The sequence below is a fragment of the Lepidochelys olivacea genome, assembly GCF_965140295.1.
Source record: "Lepidochelys olivacea isolate rLepOli2 genome assembly, chromosome: 4".
In the NCBI taxonomy this organism is placed as follows: Eukaryota; Metazoa; Chordata; order Testudines; family Cheloniidae; genus Lepidochelys; species Lepidochelys olivacea.
Genome location: NC_140414.1, coordinates 121,987,988 through 122,004,641, shown reverse-complemented (window position 1 = coordinate 122,004,641; position 16,654 = coordinate 121,987,988). Strand labels below are relative to the sequence as shown.

At 41.3% G+C, this 16,654-nt stretch overlaps 1 long non-coding RNA gene across 1 annotated transcript in view; it reads left to right on the top strand.

Moving 5' to 3' along the window:
• LOC311520056 overlaps nucleotides 1-16,654 on the top strand; it is a 62,035-nt gene that overhangs the window by 27,685 nt on the left and 17,696 nt on the right. The window contains exon 2 of the long non-coding RNA XR_014711463.1: nucleotides 12,506-12,557. This is a non-coding gene — a long non-coding RNA (uncharacterized lncRNA). The remainder of the gene's footprint in view (nucleotides 1-12,505; nucleotides 12,558-16,654) is intronic.

Here is a 16,654-nt window from a genome sequence, read left to right as displayed (position 1 = left end):
GAGGTTTTTAGTGACACGGCTGTGCTGCTACAGCCGTGCCTCGAGAAGGCACACAGTGTAGCTACTGTTTGTTGGAAGGAGAGAGCTCTCCTACTGATAAAAAAAACTTCCACCCCCCCACGAGTGGCAGCGGCTTTGTCAGCAGGAGAGCGCTCCTGCTGACAAAGCGCTGTTCACATCAGTGCTTTTTGTTGGTAAAACTTTTGCTGTTCGTGTGTGTGTGTTTGTTTTTATGTCTATATCTACATTACAGCTTAGGTCGGCATAATTTACGTTGTTCAGTGGGGTTATTAAAAATCACCCCACTGAGCAATGTAAGTTACACTGACATAATTGCCGGTGTGGACAGAGCTATGTCCGCAGGAAAGCTTTGCGGCTGTAAATTCTCTAGTGTAACCATGCCCAGAGATCTTCAGATCTGGGGAAGATAACTCAAAGTGTTACTGCTAAATACAGTGCAAGATTTGAACACATTGTTTAGCATAAGTAATTAACATATTTCAAGGCACCATTCAAGGTGAAGTGGCTTCTTAACATCACAGGGAGGAAAGGGGGAGGGGGAGTCAGAGAGGAGGATTGTTAGTGGGTTACAGATTGTTGTAATAAGCCATAAATCCAGTGTCTGTTCAGTCCATGAACTCACACAGGAAAATGATAAAAGACAAAAATACCCTATGAACCTGTGGGTGAACATTTTTCATAAAGCCATCTCTATATCTGACCTATCATTCCTCATGCTCAAAGGAAACCTTCACATCACTTTCAAAAGATGGGCCTGAGAGCTTAAATTCATAACTTCGGTAGATACTAAAAATCATGGACTGATAAAAAATAAAAGTATTTTAACCTTGATGAATGTGATTTTATCACTGCCTCCTCAATAACCCTCAAAAGCAGCATAAAGGATTCTAGCAGACATAGTTGCTTTATGATTTTAGAAATAAAAATTACAAGTCACAATTTCCGAAAAGGCTGAATTTTGTAACAGGTCTATACTGTGTTAACATAGTCTGTGCATCTGACAATTCTGTGCTAATTTAAAATTACACAACTTTAATGGTAATGGAGCATGACAACTGGTGTAGTGTGTCAAGTTGAAAATGCTTGTGTTTACAACTGAAATCTTTGAGTGACTGGCAAACCCTGGGTTTGCCATCTTTTTTTTTTCCCCACAGGGACCTTCTTTCATAAAAGCTGCTTGTTTTCTGAAGGTAGATATGGTCTGTGTATTTTCCAAAGATAAACTAAAGTCTCCCAATTCAGGAAATATCTCCAGAACAGAGAAGAATAATTTGGAAAATTTGCATCCTGTAACAATAATAGTTATAAGGGATGATAAATTTGCTCATCCAGGCAGGTTATTTGGAATAGCTCAGGTTTATAAAGACACTAAGTTTAAGGGACTGTTTGTGAAATAAGAGTTTGAGACAACCCTCACTGAAATCAGTCAACTTAAATAGGACTGCTCATAAAATAAGGTATTACTCCACATGACTCTTAGGGACACGATTTTATAATTGTACTATAAAAATTGATGTAAACTTTGAATTAATTCTGCCAGCCACCCTTTTTGAATAACAGAAAGGAATGACTGTCTGAGATGGGTGAAAACCATCGCAAATATCCAGATGGTCAAGAAAAAGTGAGAGACTTGGAAACACCAGGAGACAATCAGAAAACATCCATTGTATCCGATGCTAAACATGTTAGCAGCATTGATGGCCTCAGAGGTTTCAGAGTAACAGCCATGTTAGTCTGTATTCACAAAAAGAAAAGGAGTACTTGTGGCACCTTAGAGACTAACCAATTTATTTGAGCATAAGCTTTTGTGAGCTACAGCTCACTTCATCAGATGCATACTGTGGAAAATACAGAAGATGTTTGTTTTTGTACACACACATCATGAAAAAATGGGTGTTTATCACTACAAAAGGTTTTCTCTCCACCCACCCCACTCTCCTGCTGGTAATAGCTTATGTATGCATCCGATGAAGTGAGCTGTAGCTCACAAAAGCTTAAGCTCAAATAATTTGGTTAGTCTCTAAGGTGCCACAAGTACTCCTTTTCTTTTTGCGAATACAGACTAACAGGGCTGTTACTCTGAAACCTGTCATTATGTAAAGTGATCACTCTCCTTACAATGTGTATGATAATCAAGGTGGGCCATTTCCAGCACAAATCCAGGGTTTAACAAGAACGTCTGTGGGAGGCGTGGGGGGGTTAGGAAAAAACAAGGGGAAATAGATTACCTTGCATAATGACTTAGCCACTCCCAGTCTCTATTCAAGCCTAAGTTAATTGTATCCAATTTGCAAATGAATTCCAATTCAGCAGTCTCTCGCTGGAGTCTGGTTTTGAAGTTTTTCTGTTGTAATATCGCAACTTTCATGTCTGTAATCGCATGACCAGAGAGATTGAAGTGTTCTCTGACTGGTTTATGAATGTTATAATTCTTGACATCTGATTTGTGTCCATTTATTCTTTTACGTAGAGACTGTCCAGTTTGACCAATGTACATGGCAGAGGGGCATTGCTGGCACATGATGGCATATATCACATTGGTAGATGTGCAGGTGAATGAGCCTCTGATAGTGTGGCTGATGTTATTAGGCCCTGTGATGGTGTCCCCTGAATAGATATGTGGGCACAGTTGGCAACAGGCTTTGTTGCAAGGATAGGTTCCTGGGTTAGTGGTTCTGTTGTGTGGTATGTGGTTGCTGGTGAGTATTCACTTCATGTTGGGGGGCTGTCTGTAGGCAAGGACTGGCCTGTCTCCCAAGATCTGTGAGAGTGTTGGGTCATCCTTCAGGATAGGTTGTAGATCCTTGATAATGCGTTGGAGGGGTTTTAGTTGGGGGCTGAAGGTGACGGCTAGTGGCGTTCTGTTATTTTCTTTGTTAGGCCTGTCCTGTAGTAGGTGACTTCTGGGAACTCTTCTGGCTCTATCAATCTGTTTCTTCACTTCCGCAGGTGGGTATTGTAGTTGTAAGAATGCTTGAGAGAGATCTTGTAGGTGTTTGTCTCTGTCTGAGGGGTTGGAGCAAATGCGGTTGTATCGCAGAGCTTGGCTGTAGACAATGGATCATGTGGTGTGTCAGGGTGAAAGCTGGAGGCATGTAGGTAGGAATAGCGGTCGGTAGGTTTCCGGTATAGGGTGGTGTTTATGTGACCATCGTTTATTAGCACTGTAGTGTCCAGGAAGTGGATCTCTTGTGTGGACTGGAGCAGGCTGAGGTTGATGGTGGGATGGAAATTGTTGAAATCATGGTGGAATTCCTCAATAGCTTCTTTTCCATGGGTCCAGATGATGAAGATGTCATCAATATAGCGCAAGCAGAATAGGGGCGTTAGGGGACAAGAGCTGAGGAAGCATTGTTCTAAGTCAGCCATAAAAATGTTGGCATACTGTGGGGCCATGCGGGTACCCATAGCAGTGCCGCTGATTTGAAGGTATACATTGTCCCCAAATGTAGAATAGCTATCGGTAAGGATAAAGTCACAAAGTTCAGCCACCAGGTTAGGCGTGACATTATCGGGGATAGTGTTCTTGATGGCTTGTAGTCCATCTTTGTGTGGAATGTTGGTGTAGAGGGTTTCCACATCCATAGTGGCCAGGATGGTATCATCAGGAAGATCACCGATGGATTGTAGTTTCCTCAGGAAGTCAGTGGTGTCTCAAAGGTAGCTGGGAGTGCTGGTAGCGTAGGGCCTGAGGAGGGAGTTTACATAGCCAGACAATCCTGCTGTCAGGGTGCCAATGCCTGAGATGATGGGGCGCCCAGGATTGCCAGGTTTATGGATCTTGGGTAGTAGATAGAATATCCCAGGTCGGGGTTCCAGGGGTGTGTCTGTGCGGATTTGATCTTGTGCTTTTTCAGGGAGTTTCCTGAGCAAATGCTGTAGTTTCTTTTGGTAACTCTCAGTGGGATCAGAGGGTAATGGCTTGTAGAAAGTGGTGTTGGAGAGCTGCCGAGCAGCCTCTTGTTCATATTCCGACCTATTCATGATGACAACATCTCCTTTGTCAGCCTTTTTGATTATGATGTCAGAGTTGTTTCTGAGGCTGTGGATGGCATTGTGTTCTGCACGGCTGAGGTTGTGGGGCAAGTGATGCTGCTTTTCCACAATTTCAGCTCGTGCACGTCGGCGGAAGCACTCTATGTAGAAGTCCAGTCTGCTGTCTTGACCTCCAGGAGGAGTCTACCTAGAATCCTTCTTTTTGTAGTGTTGGTAGGGAGGTCTCTGTGGATTAGTATGTTGTTCAGAGGTGTGTTGGAAATATTCCTTGAGTCGGAGACGTCGAAAATAGGATTCTAGGTCACCACAGAACTGTATCATGTTCGTGGGGGTGGAGGGGCAGAAGGAGAGGCCCCGAGATAGGACAGGTGCTTCTGCTGGTCTAAGAGTATAGTTGGATAGGTTAACAATATTGCTGGGTGGGTTGAGGGAACCATTGCTGTGGCCCCTTGTAGCATGTAGTAGTTTAGAAAGTTTAGTGTCCTTTTTCTTTTGTAGAGAAGCAAAGTGTGTGTTGTAAATGGCTTGTCTAGTTCTAGTAATGCCAGCCACGAGGAAGTTTGTGTGGAAGGTTGTTTTTTTATGAGAGTATCCATTTTTGAGAGCTCATTCTTTATCTTTCCCTGTTTGCTGTAGAGGATGTTGATCAGGTGGTTCTGCAGTTTCTTTGAGAGCGTGTGGCACAAGCTGTCAGCATAGTCTGTGTGGTATGTAGATTGTAATGGATTTTTTACCTTCAGTCCTTTTGGTCCGATGTCCATCTGTTTGCATTTGGAAAGGAAGATTATGTCTGTCTGTATCTGTACAAGTTTTTTCATGCAGTTGATAGATTTCCACTCCATACGGCTAAATGCAACCATCCCCGAAGGCAAGACAACAAATAGGAGATAACGATGGGAAACCCAACAATAACCATCAAATGATAACAGCGGAAAACCCCAAGTTTACCCCACTAAAGGACTAATGATTACAGGATGACATTGCAAAATGCATGGACTCAAATGGGAATTTACAAGTATAAAGCTGGGGTGTTTTGCCATGAAACTTTGGGTTCAGTTCTGCCAAAACCTCAGAGCATCGGATCGCGACCAACAGAGCCCAGCGCCTCACTCGTGTTCAAACTAACTGGCCATTAGATTGACTCGAGCTACAATAGACTGGTAACTATAAAAACATCAACTGCCAGGACTGTGTGCATGATGTGTATGTGTGTGTGACTGAAAAGCATATGCTAACTGTTGTATTTTCAATAAATATGGCGTATTTGCCTTCTCTCTTATAAAAGTTCCTGTGTGCTTTGTATAGCGTAACATTTTTGGTGGAGAATTGCGAAAGGGGGAAGAATATGTGCTGTAATTATTGACAATACTGCTAAAAAGGTACACCATATACTTAAAGGTGATCGATCATTCAGGTGTGCACACTCCTGGTCATAGAGATACCGGGCAGTAAAGAGGGAACCAGTTGTGGTTAATATTGTATTCACTATTGGTATCTTATCAATTGAGAATTTTTGTGATTAAAAGGTATTCACACTCTCGGTCGTAGCAGGGCTGAGAAAAAGGGGAGAGGTTTAGCACCTCTCTCTCCACCCCGGACTGCTGGGGGGAATAATTGGAGGTGGGTATACCCCCGGTCGTAGAAGTGTGGGCAATAAAGGGAGGACTAGAGTCCTTGCTCCGACCCATCTGTCGGGGAAAACTATAGGTGCATACACCCTCAGCCATAGCAAGACCGAGCATAAGAGAACTTAGAACTTAAGGGTTTCTCGCTCTGGCCCTGGGAAGGGTTTTTATATTTGGTGTATGACCCCTTGGTAATAGAAGCCCAAGCAATACAGAGGAGGACTTAGCATTTCTCCCTCTGGCCCAGAGTGTGTTAAAATTATAAGTCCCGCACTGGCACGGGCAACAGGGTGAACAAAGAAACTTGTAAGCCCCGACACTGGCACAGGCAAACATAAGATCTTAATTTTAAACAGATCTTGCTCTGTTAAATCAAACTCTGAAGGATACAGGAGTTAGGGCAGTGTAGTATTTTTTGAGTGATATTGTGGTGATTTCACAATTTTGAAATAAATGTTTAAGAAAAGGGACCAGGAGTGGTGGGGGCCAGTTGAGAAGCCCACCCTCCTTGCTAAATTGGTAGTGGAACAAAGGGGTAGAAACATGTTCTTTTTGTCTTTCAGAAAATCAGGAAAAGCTGATACCAGCTGAAAAGCAACCCAAAATACCATGAATCTACTGTCATAATAGAAATTGTGTTTTGTGTTCTATGTTTTGTCTTGTCAATGTTTTGGGTAATATCAGGAAACACTAAGTTTTGGATACACTTGCTAAAGCAAAGAAAAAGATTACTGTTTGATACTTAGCAGTACAAATGGACGCAGTATGTTTCTAGTATAGCAAGGCCAGACCTTTTAATTGGGGAAATTGTTAAAAATTGCACACCAACAGGCTTTGGAAGCAAAGATATGGAAAGTTAGCCCACTCCCCATATTACACATGGGATCCTTCTGGCTACCCTGGACCTCGAGCCAGTGGGCTGGGGAGGGAGGGAAGCTATTGGACACTAGAGGTTGTACCAAAGTAGACTATACTAGACACGATAAATTGACTTCCGCTGGATTGATCGCTGCCCGTCGATGCGGCCAGTAGTGTAGACAAGCCCTTACGCTATGTCTATACCACAGTCCTTACAGTGGCACAGCTGTACCATGGCAGCTGCACCACTGTAAGCTCTCCCTTTTATGCCAGTGAGAGACAGTTCTTCTGTCAGCATAATTAAGCCACCCCAATTACTGGAGCGTCTCCCATCAACATAGCGCTGACCATCCCTGCACTTTTGTTGGTGAAACTTATGTCGGTCAGGGGTGTGATTTTTTCAGACTCCTGACTGACAAAAGTTTTACTGGCAAATGCTAGTCTAGACATAGCCTTTGTGAATTACAGTGCATGACCATTCAAACTACAGTTTTTTACCCTTTTTCCATTTTTTTAGGTCTACAAAAGAGCATTTTTAGGTTGATATTGCAATCTGATTTATAATTTATCTATAGGCCTTAAGACACAATTTCTTTTTGCATTTCTGCCCAGCCTTTTAAAATTAAAACAAAAGATAACTCTTGTCAGAGGTTTTACTTTAACTGGGGGCTGACAGTCTGAGATTTATGAATGTTTGGGGCGAGAGGGGGAAGGAATCAAGAGTTTCCTGCAGACACTTTGTTTTTAGCCTTTAATTGCTACAGGCAAGTGAGATACCATCCCCATTTAAGTATTTGTATTAGTATTAAGAAGAGAAACAGACATAATTGTTCTATTTTAACAAACCCTGAGTGGTCAAAAAGTCAACGTGGGTAGACATATGAATATTTCAGGTAGAAGAATAGTCTTGAGTGCTTGACTATGAGTTGCTTCATTTAAACTAGAGTAGCTGGTTTTGAAATGACCTACTTGATACGGTAAGTAGCAGTGCCCAATCATCTCAGAAAGGTTTGTCAGCTGGTCTTCCCTACTCTTCATCAGGTATGCTACAAAAACTGTTGCTTCATTAACATTTAGGGCCTGATCCAAAACTCACTGAAGTCAATGGAAAGATTCCCATTGACTTCAATAGACTTTTGATCAGGCCCTTAGCAGATACAGAAAGTAATGATGTATGCTACGCCACATTAGGCATTTAAATGTAAACATCTACCAATCCTGAAGAAATTATTTGCACGTTTATTGGGAAGTTATTCATGATCACAGCCACTCTGAATGCAGGAATTCATGAGGCTAAGTTATACCTACTCCAACCTAACATATCATCTTGTACGTAATTCTCTCAAATTTAGTTAAACTTTGAGTTATTAGGGGATGAACTAGTCTACTGATTCTATAGCATGTTGTAATATATTGATATCTCAGCTCCATTCACAAATATTAACTAAACCTCATGGCAACTTTTCTGATGTAAGGTACAACCCCCATTTTACAAATGTAGAAATCGGAGACAGAGTTTAAGTAATTTTGCACAAGATCACAATGCAAGTCAGTGAGAGTGCTGAGGAAAGAACTGAGCTCTGTCCACCAGTTCACGGCTCTAACCAATACATTATGTGGTTAGGGAGCATGGGCTGATCTGTCTACGGAGGTTTTGTGGCCCCATCACAGTAGCGTCTGAGTGCCTGACAGGTGTTAATGAATTTATCTTCAAAACACAACGTGAGTTATGGAATTATTATATCCTTTAAAAAATATGGAGAACTGAGGCACAGAAAGATTAATTGGCTTCCCCACCATCAGACAGGAAGTCTGCAGCACAGCTGGGAACGGAAATCAGATCGGTGGAGTCTTAGATTAGAATTTTAAGTACAAGACCATCCTTCCTGCCTGCTAATGGAGCCAACATTTCCCCTTCTAGAAAAAAGGTAGCTTTGTGCTCCAAAAGAGGGAAAAAAGAGCAGCTATTAAATACTATCTTCTTCTGAAATTACATTTCTTTAATTAAAATCCCATTAAAGATAATGTTACAAGATCGAGAAGGTTCTGGAAAGTTCTGTACTATAATAGTTGGAAACTGAGAATTAAGAAACTCAATCATTTGGGCTATCAGACCAGACTGAAGTGAAGGAAGCTGTTACTTGGAGCCTTAAGGAAACAGTTTGGGAATATATACCTTCCTGCTGGTGCTGCCCAAGAAGATTTTGAAGTGTTCTGCTATAGGTGGCATATAGAAAGCTCAATAGATGGTGGCTTTCATGGAGACTTATTAGCTAAAACCTAGGAGGCAACCAGGAGGGAGTGCAGAAGGTCCCTTGCTACAGGAAGCTGCTGCATGCTTTGTTGCTTTCAGAATCACAGCAATGGCCACAGTGGAATCTTCAAAAGTGTGTAGGGCGATGAGGTGCCAGTCCTACTCTACTTATTTGAACAAAGGACTAACATTGAAGGCCTCTTGGTTTAAATATTGGTGAGTCTGGTCACCATTATCCAGAGGAATTAAGCGACACTGGAGCTTTATAGCAACAAGAATATTAGCCTGGGAGGAATGAAAGCTGGAGCAGCTCAGCACCCATTTTAAGAAAATTACTTTTTTTGTTTGCTTCAGCGAGGACTAACTACTTATCCTAGGTACCCCGGCTTCATCAGGGCCCTTTTAACAGTTCTAGAGAGCTTTGTATAGGGTCCCTCACCTGAAGGGCCCCTCTCCTCTCCCAAGCTAGGGGATGTTGTATCCAGCTTTGACAGACAAACCTTCAAAGGCCTTGATGATTATACATCATTTAAGCACCTGTAATTGGGCTATCTAAAGTCATTACATTGGTTTATGCAAACATTCCAAACTACATACAACTGACTTAACCCTTAGTTATCCTTTAGCAAGCCACACATAACCACAGAGACACACACGGTCACAAAACTGTTACAGATATCTTTCACATTCTTCACATCCATGAGGACATATATATTCACTTGCCTCTTGCACTGAATACAAGTGTCGCACTATTGCACATAAAATAGACATAGAATCAGATTCTTCCCACACCAGCGGCTTTGTGCTCTTCATATACAAAGCAGCTAATCAATCACAGACTTGACTAGCTGGAACAGAATAGGTGAAAAATAGACTGCAATGGGCTTTGGATCAGGCCCATAATGAGACAGCTCAGAATCCCACTTGCTGATGTAACAAAAAAGACAGTTATGGAATAGATGCTTAGAAAATTTAATTGTTTTGCTGTGTCTTACCCTCTGCAGCACTAGAGATTTTGCAAGATTAGCCTTTCAGTGGGGCTATTGTTACCTGTAGAGAGGCTATATCCTCTTCATCAACACAAAAAAACATAGCTGCAAAACCAAGACTGAAATCCTGGTCCTGTAGAGCCAAAAATGTAGGCCTCTATCACTTGAGCTAAAGGAAGAGCCCTTAGCTGTCAGCTATAAAGGGACCCTTTTGCCAATGGTGCAACCATTCAATAGAGGACAACATATTTACACACACATTATATGTGTATATGTCCCAATTCTGTTCCTATCAAAGTCAGTTAACCAGGGCCAGCTCCAGGCACCAGCTTTCCAAGCAGGTGCTTGGGGCAGCATTCAAAATGGGGCGGCAGTTTGTGTCCCATGGCAGCAATTTGGTGGCAGCTCCGCCACTCTTCTGGGCGCGGCGGCAATTCGGCGGTGACTGCTTGGGGCTGCAAAATTGGTAGAGCAGCCCCTGCAGTTAACGTAACGGGAACAGGATAGACCCCTACGATCCACAAAAAAAAAAAAGTTAATTTGCTTGATTACAACGTATGTAAAAATTTCACAGTAAAATTTCAAGGAGATTTAACTATATTGAAATTCGGTCAAAATATCAAATCAGGGTTATGTTTTTAATGACTTGTGGTGCAAATTTTTTGTTGCAAACTTTTCAGAAATATTCTTTTTCACATTCAGATTTAATCTTGCAATTTTCAGGCCAAATCAGTTTATCAAACCAAAGTTATAGGAAGATTATGCAGTGCTTTATCATGGAACCTGGTTGCAACCTTAACTATGTAGAGGATAGTCTATCTGCATAATGCAAACTTTGTAGCTTTTAATCTATAGTGCTTTAGAATTATTATATTCTTGTTAACACCAGAGAATAGGCCCGCATAGTTCTGATTCACATACATGTATGATAATAATTGAAGTTGTTTTTGACACTTAAAAACAATTTTTTTAAAATTTAAGCACTTGTTACCAGGACTATAGTGTATCTCACCATTTCTCACTTTGATTATCTGCAAATCCAATGCTTTTTCAAAAAAAATCTGAAACTCATGTTACTTTTCAGCGAAGATTTAGAAGCAGAGTGCTGTGAGATCCTATGTTACTGGTACCTTTTATAAGTCATTTACAATCCCCTCCTTATTATATTATGTATATTTTAATAGTTAAAGCTAAAACTACTCTTGTCAGCATAAAATAAAGTAAATTTGTGATGTGACATTAAACTCATGATTTGTCACTTACTGAGGTAATTTACAACACTGAGTCATCTGCTGTCGATATCCCAGTCATCATTACAAATGATCAAAGTTGTATTATAAATATAAAAGATTGTCACTGAAACTTAACAGTATTAGAGAAATTATCTAAACTGTCATGGAATGATGTTTCTTTTTTAATGTTTGTCTGTCCTCTTACTGAGGATGCAGCCTCTTTTTTGGATCACCAGAATATTGTTGTAATACATAAATTGTTTTTGTGAGGGTGAACCACAAGACAGAACTTGGGGGTGGCGGGGTAATCAAATTAGTATCTTAGATGTCTATATACTAATGTGAGAAGAATGGGGAGTAAGCAGGAAGAATTCAAAATGCTAGTAAATAAACACAACTATGACATAGTTGGCATCACAGAGACTTGGTGGGATAATACACATGACTGAAATATAGAAGGATACAGCTTGCTCAGGAAGGACAGACAGGGAAAAAGGGAGGAAGTGTTGCCTGATATATTAAAAATATATATACACTTGGACTGAGGTTGAGATGGAAATAGGAGACAGACTTGTTGAAAGTCTCTGGGTAAGGATAAAAGAGGTAAAAAACAAGGGTGATGTCATAGTACGGAAGAAGAAGTGGATGAGGCTAATCAGGAAGAAGAGGTGGATGAGGCTTTTTTTAAACAACTAACAAAATCATCCAAAACACAGGATTTGGTGGTGATGGGGGACTTCAACTATTCATCCTACTTCAACTACTACATCTGTTGGGAAAATAACACAACAGGGCACAGATTATCCAACAAGTTCATGGAATGTATTGGAGACCATTTTTTATTTCAGAAGGTGGAGAAAGCTACTAAGGGAGAGGCTGTTCTAGATTTGATTTTGACAAATAGGGAGGAACTGGTTGAGAATCTGAAAGTGGAAGACAGCTTGGGTGATAGTGATCATGAAATGATGAGTTCATGATCCTAAGGAACGGTAGGAGGGAGAACAACAAAATAAAGACAATGGATTTCAAGAAGGCAGATGTTAGCAAACTCAGGGAGTTGGTAGGTAAGATCCCTTTGGAAGCAAGTCTAAGGGGAAAACCAATTGATGACAGTTGGCAGTTTTTCAAAGAGACATTATTAAGGACACAAGAGGAAACTATCCCACTGAGTAGGAAAGATAGGAAGTATGCCAAGAGACCACCCTGCCTTAACCAGGAGATCTCCAGTGATCTTTAAAAAAAAAAAATTAAGAGTCCTACAAAGTGGAAACTAGGTCAAATTACAAAGGATGGATATAAACAAATAACACAAGTATGTAGGGAGAAAATTAGAAAGGCCAAGGCATAAAACAAGATCAAACTAGCTAGAGACATAAAGGGTAACAAAAAACATTCTACAAATACCTTAGAAGCAAGAGGAAAACCGAGGACAGGTTAGGCCCGTTACTCAATGAGGGGGGGAAAAATAATAACACAAAATGTGGAAATGGCAGAGGTGATTAATGACTTCTTTGTTTCAATTTTCACCAGGAAGGTTGGTGGTGATTGGACATCTAACATAGTGAATGCCAGCTCAAATGAGGTAAGATCAGAGGCTAAAATAGGAAAAGAATAAGTTAAAAATTACTTAGACAAATTAGATGTCTTCAAGTCACCAGGGCCTGATGAAATGCATCCTAGAATACTCAAGGAGTTGACTGAGGAGATATCTGAGCTATTAACGATTATCTTTGAAAAGTCATGGACGATAGGAGCGATTCCAGAAGACTGGAAAAGGGCAAATATACTGCCAACGTATAAAAAGGGAAGTAAGGACAACCGGGGGAATTACAGACCGGTCAGCTTAACTTCTGTACCCAGAAAGATAATAGAGCAAATAATTAAGCAGTCAATTTACATACATCTGGAAGATACTAAGGTGATACTTAACAGTCAGCATGGATTCATCAAAAACAAATTCTCTCAAATAACCTGATAGCTTTTTTTGAGAGGGTAACAAGACTTGTGGATATGGGGGAAGTGGTAGATGTGTGGTATATCTTGACTTTAGTAAGTCTTTTGATACAGTCTTGCAGACAGATGTGTGGTATATCTTGACTTTAGTAAGTCTTTTGATACAGTCTTGCAGACCTTCTCATAAACAAACTAGGGAAATGCAACCTAGATGGAGCTACTATAAGGTGGGTGCATAACTGGCTGGAAAACTGTTCCCAGAGAGTAGTTATCAGTGGCTCACAGTCATGCTGGAAGGGCATAATGACTGGGGTCTTGCAGGGATCAGTTTTGGGTCCAGTTCTGTTCGATATCTTCATCAATGATTTAGATAATGGCATAGAGCAAACACTTAAAGTTTGCAGACAATACCAAGCTGGGAGGGGTTGCAAGTGCTTTGGAGATAGGATTAAAATTCAAAATGATCTGGACAAATTGGGGAAATGGTCTGAAGTAAACAAGATGAAATTCAATAAGGACAAATGCAAAGTACTCCGGTAAGGAAGGAACAATCAGTTGCACACATACAAAATGGGAAATGACTGCCAGGAAGGAAGGAGTACTGTGGAAAGGGATCTAGGGGGGCGGTCATAGTGGACCACAAGCTAAATGAAAATCAACAGTGTAACACTGTTGCAAAAGAAATAAATAAAAAAATGCGAACATCATTCTGCGATATATTAGCAGGAGTGTTGTAAGCAAGACACAAGAAGTAATTCTTCTGCTCTACTCCACACTGATTAGGCCTGAACTAGAGTATTGTGTCCAGTTCTGGGTGCCACATTTCAGGAAAGATGTGAAAAAATTGGAGAAAGTTCAAAGAAGAGCTACAAAAATTATTAAAAGTCTAGAAAGAATGACCTATCAGGGAAGATTGAAAAAACTGGGTTTGTTTAGTCTGGAGAAGAGAAGACTGAGAGGGGACGTGATAACATTTTTCATGTACATAAAAGGTTGTTACAAAGAGGAGGGAGAAGAATTGTTCTCCTTAACCACTGAGGACAGGACAAGAAGCAGTGGGCTTGAATTGCAGCAAAGGAGTTTTAGGTTGGACATTAGGATAAAATTCTTAACTGTCAGGGTGGTTAAGCACTGGAATAAACTGCATAGGGAGGCTGTGGAATCTCCATCATTGGAGATTTTTAAGAGCAGGTTAGATAATCAATTGTCAGGAATGGTCTAGATTAGGGGGCGGGGCTTCTCTGACTAGGGGTCCTAAAAGGTAGCCAGCCAGCCAGTCAGGCAGTGGCACAGGAGCCAGCAAACAGAGCCTAAACAGGGGAGTTTGAGTGGGCGTTTGAAAGGGGAGTTTGTATTGTGGTACTTGTTTAGGATTTGGTTTTGCTGTGGGTGGTTGTGTTTTGGTGTGTTTTGTGTTTCTCAGATTAACAGGATTTAGGTGGGAAGGCTATGACAGATATGAAGGCAGCAGTGGGAGTGACCCAGGTAGTGGAAGACACAATGAGGATGACTGGATGTGGAAGCTGTGGTATGTACATGATCCTGAAGGGGGCACCTGGTAAGAGTTTTGTCTGCGTGAAATGCCATCTGATAGAGCTGATGGAGGAAAAGATCCAAGGTTTGGAGATGCAGGTGGAGAGTCTGGTTGAGTTTAGGAAGGGGTTTGAGCAGATTATGGAGCAAAGACATGAGGTACCTGAAGGGAAAAGCTCAGACTTGCCGATGGAAGCAGGGCTGGGGAATTCTGAGGGGAGACTGGGTGAAGAAAGTGGTCAGTGGAAGCATGTGACTAAAAGAACCAGGCAGAGGAAAAGATGGGCAAATGAAAGAGAAATAGAGCTCAAGAATAGGTTTGTAGAATTGGAAAATGAAGGGCCTCAGCAGGTAGTCACTGAAGATGGAAGGGCAAGGAAGAAGAGAAGAGCAGCTAGTCCTATAGGAAAAGGGGAAGAGTCAATGTAGAATACACCAAATATGAGCCCCAGGAGGATACAGGATGGGTTGAAAAGGATTACAAGGGAGAATAGGAATGGAAAGAACTTGCAGCCGGAGGGAACAGGGGATAGACTGGAGAATAGCACTGTCACCAGGAAAAGGCAGGTCTATGTGATCGGGCACTCTTTACGGAGAAAAATAGACAGGCCTGTAACCAGAGCTGATCCAGAGAATAGAAGGGTGTGCTATCTTCCAGGTGCTAAGATACAGGATGTAGACCTGAGGTTGAAAAGGATCCTAAAGGGAGCAGGAAAGAATCCCTTCATGTGGGAACAAATGATACGGCTAGATTCTGGCTGGAAAGTATTAAGGGAGACTATGCTAGGCTGGGGAAGACGCTTAAGGAAATCGAGGCTCAGGTAATCTTTAGTGGGATTCTGCCTGTTCCTAGAGAAGGGCAACAAAGGTGTGACAAGATTATGACTATCAACAGATGGCTTAGGCAGTGGTGCTATAAGGAGGACTTGGGGATGTATGGACAGAGGACAGTTCTCTTGGGATGGACTTCATCTGAGTAGGGAAGGAAATAGACTTCTAGGATGGAGGCTGGCACAACTGATTAAGAGAGCTTTAAACTAGGAATTTGGGGGAGATGGTTGGGAGATGTCCAGGTAACCTCCATGCCGGATTTTAGCATTGAGAGGGAAGAAAACAAAGTAAGAATGTATATAAGGAGGAAGGGCAGTGTGGATACCAGTCTAATAGGTCATACTGGCTGTAGAATGTCTGTGCCTAATTGGGTACAGAATGTGAGCGAGGCCAAACAGCAAAAATTAAGATGTTTGTACACCAATGTGAGGAGCCTAGGTAACAAAATGGAGGAACTAGAGCTACTGGTGCAGGAAGTGAAACCAGATATTATAGGGATAACAGAAACATGGTGGAATAGTAGTCATGACTGGACTACAGGTATTGAAGGGTATGTGCTGTTTAGGAAAGATGGAAATAAAGGTAAAGGTGGTGGAATAGCATTGTATATCAATGATGAGGTAGAATGTAAAGAAATAAGAAGTGATGGGATGGATAAGACAGAGTCCGTCTGGGCAAAAATTACATTGGGGAAGAAAACTATTAGAGCCTCCCCCTGGGATAGTGCTTGGGGTGTGCTATAGAGTGCCAGGATCTATTTTGGATATGGTTAGAGCCCTTTTTAATGTTTTTAATAATGTAAATACTAATGGAAACTGCGTGATCATGGGAGACTTTAATTTCCCAGATATAGACTGGAGGACGAGTGCTAGTAATAATAATAGGGCTCAGATTTTCCTAGATGCGATAACTGATGGATTCATTCATCAAGTAGCTGCTGAACCGACTAGAGGGGATGTCATTTTAGATTTGGTTTTGGAGAATAGTGAGGACCTCATAGAAGAAATGGTTGTAGGGGATAATCTTGGTTCAAGTGATCATGAGCTAATTCAGTTCAAACTGAACAGAAGGATTAACAAAAATAAATCTGCAAACTAGGGTTTTTGATTTCAAAAGGGCTGACTTTCAAAAATTAAGGAAATTAGTTAGGGAAGTGGATTGGACTAAAGAACTTATGGATCTAAAGGCAGAGGAGGCCTGGGATTACTTTAAATCAAAGCTGCAGAAGCTATCGGAAGCCTGCATCCCAAGAAAGGGGAAAAAAATTCATAGGCAGGAGTTGTAGACCAATCTGGATGAGCAAGCATCTCAGAGAGGTGATTAAGAAAAAGCAGAAAGCATACAGGGAGTGGAAGATGGGAG